This window comes from Schistocerca piceifrons, chromosome 8, assembly GCF_021461385.2.
Source record: "Schistocerca piceifrons isolate TAMUIC-IGC-003096 chromosome 8, iqSchPice1.1, whole genome shotgun sequence".
Lineage (NCBI taxonomy): Eukaryota > Metazoa > Arthropoda > Insecta > Orthoptera > Acrididae > Schistocerca > Schistocerca piceifrons.
In genome coordinates, this window is record NC_060145.1 from 297,277,913 (window position 1) to 297,286,391 (window position 8,479).

Consider the following 8,479-nt stretch of genomic DNA (forward strand, 5'->3'; position numbering starts at 1 on the left):
CAGTGGAACTATAGATCATCTAGGCCATATCGCATATCACAAGGATGAACTTATTTGTCCTGAGTCGGCTAACTTTGCCAATTACAGTCAAATTCGTTTGGCCATACAAGCGAACGGGCGCACCTGACACCCGTGTCTGCCGGGATTTCAGGGCTCTGGTAGGGAATTTTCGCGCGTTCTAATAATTGGAACATCAGACCACGAAGTTTGCAAATTTTCGTGCCGCTCCTCGCCCACAGCACACTGCTTTCTACTGCCGCCTGAATCAACGGGAAAAGGGTAAAGCATTGTTGCACCGGCATAGGGTCGTTAAATGGTACTCGCAGATCCCTGTTCTTCTGTGAACCATAGTTTGTAGTGAAACTGGTCGTAGTTGATTCCGTTTGAGTAGAATTGGGTTTGAGACTGGATTCATGTAAACAAAGTCAGATTGCGTTGTAAATGGAATTAATACAGAGGAGAATTTGTATAGCTTCCACACCAATGAATGCTTTGCCAATCAAACATCACCCCTTTTCCTGGTTTGCGTTTGTGTTTTTTTTTTAATAAGATTTATCAGTTCGTCGTAGTCATAAAAGGATTATTAGAAACTTCTCATTAGTTTTGTAACCTTAAATATGCCACTGTTCTCTTTCATACTCCCTCAACTATTCATTGTTTTTACTTTATTTTGGTGATACCTGCGTACTCCGACAACTCAAGGTTCAGTCTTATTAAATTAGTTAATCTGATTATTAATTTGAATTGTGAAAGTGAGCGCATACCTAGGTAACGAAAATGCCATGAGTAAATTCTCTGATTTCATATACAAAATTAAAGGTGCATCTCACGACTTCAAGGTTACTGAGAACATAGGACGTTTCTTTATATAAAAATTATAACATTTAGCATCACTCAGACATATACACTGAAACCCCAAAGTAACTGATATATGCATGCGTAATCCAATACAGACATATGTATATAGGCAGAATACGGCGCTGCGGTCGGCAACGCCTATATGAGACAAGAAGTGTCTGGTGCAGTTGATAGATAGGTTAATGTTGCTACATTGGCAGGTTATCAAAATTTAAGTGAGTTTGAACATGGTGTTATAGTTGACGTACGACCGATGGGATACAGCACCCCGAAAGTACCGATGAAGTGTGAATTTTCCCGTACGACCATTCCACGAGTGTACCGTGAATATCAGGAATCCGGTAAAAAATCAAATCTCCGACATCGCTGCGGCTGGAAAAAGATCCTTCAAGATCGGGACCAACGACGATCGAAGAGAATCGTTCAACGTTACAGAAGTGCAGCCCTTCCGCAGACTGCTGCGGATTTCAATCCTGGGCCTTCAACAACTGTCAGCGAGCTAACGATTCAACGAAACATCATCGATATGGACTATAAGCCCACACTTGTACCCTTGATGACTGCACGATACAAAGCTTTACGCCCCGCCTGGGCCCATCAACACCAATATTTGACTGTTGATGACTGGAAACATGTTGCCTGGTCGGACGAGCCTCGTTTCAGATTGCATCGAGTGGATGGACGTATACGGATATGGAGACAACCTCATGAATCCATGTCCCGTGCATGTCAGCAGGGGACTGTTCAAGTTGGTGGAAGCTCTATAATGGTGTGGGGTGTGCGCAGTTGGAGTGATACGGGACCCCTGACACCTATAGATACGACTCTGACAGGTGACGCCAACGCAAGCATCCTGTCTGATCACCTTCATCCATTCATATCCATTGTGCATTCCGATGGACGACCCTACAGCATATTAGACAGGTGTACCAATGTTTGGCTTTTAAGTGTACTTATGATTAAAGCGAGCGACGGTTTGCAGTATCAACAGATGTTGCTGCCGCTATGCCCATAAAGAATTCCACACGAAACAGACCGAAGTGCGACAGCGGTCTTGTCAACTTGTTTATGAAACCTGGATCTTATTGTAAGTGGTAGTGTGGTATTTCAGTTTCTCGATATACTCAGAAAACGAAAAGGATAAACAAAACAAGAAGCTGGGAAACGAGTTAAGAGTCAGTGGTCAGTTTTCCACCAGTGATCAAATGATCAATAACAAAACGATCAAACCAGCGCCAATTTCTAATACTGCTTTTGACGACAATTCAGTCACATAGTGTCAGTACTACCGCTACGCCACCTCGACATTACAACCCTTTAGATAGGGCAGTACAAATTCTGTTCCATTTTGATAGTTCCTCAATAAAATTCACACACATCAAATACTTTTAATTAGCTATGCTTCATGCCTGTGGATCACGAAAGAAGATCAGGGAACCCTGCTCCAGTCTAACCTCAAACTGATCTAGCATTTATAACCCTGTACTCACCGGACGAGAAGTCCTGTTCCTCCTGTCATCGAACTTCGCAATTCCCCCTACAGCTGACAACAATCTGTCCACTTCCTCTTTTCAATTTTCTAACCTACCTGCCCGATTAAGGAGTCTAACATTCAGTGCTCCAACCCATAGAATGCCTGTTTCGCTTCTCCTGATAACGACATCGTCCTGAGTAGTCCCTGCCCAGATATATGAATCGGGGGCTGTTCCACATCCGGAATACTTTCACAAGGGGATGGCATCATCAATTAACAATAAACTAGAGCTGCACATACTCGGGGAAAAATAACGGCTGTAGTTTCCTTTGTTTGTAGTATCAGCGCAACAGCGCTGATGTTAAGAAGTTAGATTAATCAATTCTTCAGGGTAATGGCCCTGCAATTACTGAAAAGGCTGCTCTTCAGTAAACATGCGTTTGTCTGACGTCTCCATAGTTACGTGTCCATTGAGACTGCACCTGCGCTACAGTTATCAGAATCGCTGAGGCACCCAAGCCACCCCACCGAGGCAATGTCTGTTTCATGAAGAGCCTACAATATTACCCTAGAATGAAGCAAAGAGGGTCATTGTCCAGTGCTTTAATTTTTGAGGGAAGTAAAGAAGGAATGTTATAACACCATTGTAAGTGACTAACAGTTTATTTAAGACTGGACTTAGATCACATTGCACAATTCAACACAGATGTAATATAACATTTACATTCGACATCGAATATACCAGTCACATGTAATCTCTCTGTCTGATTATGCTTAATGTGACATCTGTGTAACCATGTTCTTTGATTCATCCTCTATGTAAATGTTTGATCATATTTCTTGTCAATGTATGTTACTATAATTAATGTAAGTATGTAATATTAAAAACTATGTTCTGTAAAAGTAATAAGATGTTGAAATACGAGTAATATTTGTAGAACTGGTTCACGTGGAGGGAACGTAGGTCTGTGCTTATGTAACACGCAGAATGAAGTCCTTCGCTACGAAACCCACATGGCAGAAATAGAAAAGGTGGATTTGGCGGTAGAACCGCAAGGAGCCTTTGTGGCACAGTTAGTCTTGGCTAGCATGCAAGTTTTTCACTTCTCATGTGTTGAAGGAGGCAAGGAAAGCAGCAAGAGTGAATAATACTACGCCAGATGTGGAAGATTTTTGTTGTTGTGGTTGTTCATGGCATTTATTGGTTGCCTCTGAATCATAGAAATCTGACGCCAATAAGATAATATTCAGAGTAATTATACTTCAAAGGGGGTGATTACGTTTGCCGCCTTTACTCTAGCCACAGATTGCCACCGCCACCACCTGCATCTCAAGTGAAAATGTAATATTGTAATTTTGAATATTGTAATCAGAATGCGAGGCTGTCCAGTCAGTTGCGGAAAGTGAAGACATAATTACAATGGTACAACGGACACGGCAAATTAGGCGTCAGATCGATATTCCGCAAAAGGAAATTTGGCGTACATTACACTCCGACAATTTGCATCCATGGCATGTGTAGCCTGTACAACAGTAAGACAATAATTTTGTGAGTGCTTGACTGTAAATAGGGACGTCGTGCAATATACTTTATTTACAAATGGGGTTACATTTATATCCAGTGGTATCACGAACACCTGCAATTCTCGTACACGGGCGTTCAGAACCAACATGACACTAGGGAGACAAGATTCCAAATTAGGTTCTCACACGACTGGTGATGGAGTATGTATCCCTGCCAAATCGCATGACAGCTGCAACACAGTCACATTTACTGACAGAAGACCTACCTGCATTTTAGGAAGACAGCATTAGAATAACGACGGCAAATGTACCTGCAATATCACCTATTCACTGTACCAGGCAAGTATACAGTATATGAATAACATTTCCTCAACGGTGGATTGGCCCATTAACTGGCCTGCCAGATCGCCCGACCTAACCCCATTAGCATTCTGTTTATTGCACTTTGCTCTGCGCTCGATGGTAGCACGCCGCGACTTGTACTCGTCCATTGCGGAGCTAGGAATCACAGCACCAAGTTACGACTTCTGAAGATGGGCGTATAAGAGCCGAAACCGGTCCTGTTCTCAATGAAAGAACCTTACAATTGTAGCGGTATTTTCAACCTCTGGGACTTTACTTAAAAGTCATTCTTACTAAAGTTTATATTCAATGTTAAAAGTAACTGAATAAAACATTGATCATAATAAGTGGTTATTGGTCAGTCCAGTTTTAAGAGTCAACTTGGTGAACATCTGCTTCACAGGTTTGTAAAAGTGTTACTATTCACGTACTTATGGTAAAAAATGTTTTCATATTGCGTCTTGCCAGAAGAGTTTAGTTCTGATGTCGGTCAACTAATAGAATAGTTTCTGCCTCCCCATACTAAATGTTGAGCCAGTAGCAGAATCATTATTATAGTAGAAGTACTTCTGAAGTGTAGCATTCATTTGAATAGCTTTAGCGTTCTTTAAAGATTCACTGGCTGCAACTCTTCAGCTTATAGAAGATTGAGAGATCCTTTGTTTCACATATGCTCTACTTAATGAACAGAATTAGTGGTCTCAAGGAAAATATACAATAAACACATCAGTTAACTTGACCATAAATTCTGTTCAAGTCTTTCTTCTATAATTAAATGCTAAAAGCTCCTAATGCCGAGATTAGGTGTGCTCTTTTCTTGTGTAATTGCACCGTGAAATTAACATTAGTTTTGTACTTTTGATTACAGAAAGTATACAGCGTTTAAATTTTAAGCTGACAAACCAGAATAACTCGAAAAAATGTGTAGAAACCAAAGTTGAGTATTTTCGAGGGGGACATCTGCTGGTGCTAAAATTAGCCCACCACCCCGGCCCCCTGGGGTGGGGGGGGGAGGCAACTTCAAAATTTCAAATTGGAACCCTCATTTTTTTATTGCAGAATCAGATTCTACATAAAAAACTACGTAGATTTTGTCTTAAACATTTGTTCTGAATCTTGGTAGTTGGCGCTGTAATTCAAGAAAATCGATGTTATTTTTTAGTGCAGATGGTTACGGATAAATAAAAAATACTTATTTACTTCGTAAATTTTGATTCGCTAAAATTAAAACTCTCGCTCTCTCCCTATAGGGTGGGGTTAGAGAGAGAGGAATTAGAGTTTTACAAATTTTGACCCAAATATTAATTTTTTCCGCAGATTCGGATAAGTTATGTTTGTTTCGTGGTCATGAGGCCACACAACTTTTAATTATCAAACAAATCATCTGACTAGCTAACTAACTAACCAAACATCCTACTTACTAACAAGTGAACTCATTAACTCACAGAGTAAACAAAGTAAAAGACTAACTGAGGAAAAAACTAACCAACTCGCTAACTAAAGATGAACGCATTCCTGTTTAAGATTTGGTGGTCCTGAAAAGGAACGATTGGTTTCGTTTTATTGTTGATTATTTGCAGATACTTGCAGGTAAAAGAATTTCGGGGTGCTTGTTTCCAGTGTGTCGCCTCGCCTCTCACTTTCGGCCTGCTTGTTGTCCGTAAATCCCTTGCATTTCGCTGTTTCATGAAATCGAATGTTCAAACTGATGACCTCCATCTTCGATGCATCTATTGACTCGTGCTGTAAATCCCTGCACACTTCTTGATACCATGTCTGGTGTAATTGCAGCGCAAACATCTCTTATTCTTTGCATCATGTTTTTGCGAGTGGTAGGCGTTTCCTGATAAACGATATCTTTTAGATAACCCCGTAAGAAAAAATCTGGCGATGTAAGGTCAGGCGATCTGGCTAGTCAATTCCCAAGACCTGCTCTGCCGAGCCAGCGACCATGGTAAAGTCGATCTAGTACATCGCGCCCTACTAATGAATAATGTGTTGGACAACCATCATGTTGAAACCACATGTTTTGTCGAAGTTCGATGCTCAGGTCTTCAAGTAGATGTGGCAGTTCATTTTCAAGTAGGTTTCGATATTTGTGGTCATCCGTAACCATTTTCGACCCAAAAATGAGAACATGGATTTCTTGAATTACAGCGCTAACTGTCAAAACATATGTTTAAGACAAAATGTACGTAGTTTTTTATGTAGAATCTGATTCTGCAATAAAAATGGGGGTTCCCACTTGAAATTTTGAAGTTGCCTCCCACCCCACGCCCAGGGGGCTGGGGTGGGGGACTAATTTTAGCACCAGCACATGTCCCCCTCGAAAATAATCAACTTTGGATTCTATACATTTTTTCGTGTGAAGCTTCTTTTTCGAGTTATTCTGGTTTGTCAAGTTAAAATTTACACGCTGTGTATTGGTGAGAGAGAGAGTGTGTGTATGTTGCTAGATCATTTCAAGTTTACTTCCGTGCTGCTCATGACAAACTGCTGTTCCAATATTTGATAGATTGAGCTGCTGTTGCGTGTCCTACTTGCAAAACAGATTTCGGTACCAGGTAAAGTCATATACAGTACTCAAATTTCTTGATGAACAATATAAACACTTGATACCAATTTGCGTAATTAGGCTGGGGACGACTTACGTTTATGTGATTTACAGTTTACTTTAAAAGTACCGTAAAATTGGTTCGAGCGCCATTATTTTAATTACTGCTTCCTATCAAACGTAATTTTTTGGATAACGGAACGTACCTTTTCCATCACATACCATCACATTCATTTTATATTTTCTGGGTAGGAGTAACCTTGTAAGACGTGTATATTTCTATTGTCTATTGTCAAACCACAATTTATGAAAGATGTTTATATTTTATTAATAGGATTAAGTAGGAATAATTAATATTTGTCATGTTGGAAATAATTGTGGTAGCAATGCACCAAAGTATTGTTGGCAAGAGAGATCGCCCATTGATATAATTTTAAAAAGGGCGGGAGGGACAGCGTATGGATACATTTTAAGAAAAGAGAGGGAAAGACCGCGCATTGATACATTTTGTAATGGTAGCAGGGATTGTCTGCACGAGAAAGCATTGTCGGCAGGAGAGACCGCACTTTAGCGTTCGTAGGAAGTCAGTAGCAAGCGAGATGTGAAGCGAGTCGGTAGCATGTCTGAAGCGAGAGGTTGAGAGGAGCGGTGTGCCTGCCAGCCACCAGCTATGATTTACAAGAGATTATAAACGAATGTACAGAGACATCAGCTAACTATTATCATAGGAAGAACTAATATTATTGAATTATTTTTTTGAGAAACTCAAGACTACTGAAGGTATGTTTGCGCAATGCTAGTTGTAAGATTGTTGTAAAAAGTCCCATTTGAACGTTTGTAAAATCATTTCATTCAGAATATAATTAATTTTTGTCAGCAATATTGCATTACTGATTATAATCCATCCCAAAAAACAACAACATAAAAGTTTGCAAAATTTTATTGTTGTCAAGAAAAAGTTTAACTATGAATTACATAACGTCAGTCAAATTAATTAAAGAATAACGTCAGCTTTGGTAATAAATAGAGCCACTTATTATGACAGCCCACCAGCAGCTAATAGAGTATAGTAAAACAGAGTAAGTATATTAATGTCGCAGTTCGATGTAGCAGTCAGATGGTGATCCAGTAACAGTAAAAAAGGTAAGGAACAGTTTTGGGCTATTGCAGATAACGACTGAGGGCCACGACGACGACACATTCTATGTTTCGTCGAAATAATCAGAAAATAACTTTTAATAAGCAGCATTTAAATTTGTGTGCCAAGATTGAGAAAGAGGATTAATTTCAAAGGGAAGATTTCATTTGTTATTACGAAGCAAGAAGTAGAAATCCTAAGGGAAGATTTCATAGGTTATTGTAAAAGGGACGGTTGCGTAACAAAAGAGATATAGAGGAAACGGGAAGGTTTCAACCTTAACGGCGAATTGCTATTGTAGTAGTAGCAGTGTTACAGTAATCTTTCTGAATTTGAAAATTTGTGAAATTGCGTTTTATCTGATTGGCTCAATAATGTTGCTATCCTGGAAATATTCATCGATTAATTTGAATAAATTCTTCATGTTACACAGTTTTTGGCACCTAAATCAATTAGTTTTTGCACTCAACATTTCTGTGTTGTAAAGGGTAAACCTGATGAGGTTTTCCCTTACCAAATCACAACTGCAATTGATTCTTACGGTTGAAATTTTGGGTCTCTAGAAAGGTAATAAAGTGCGAGCACATAA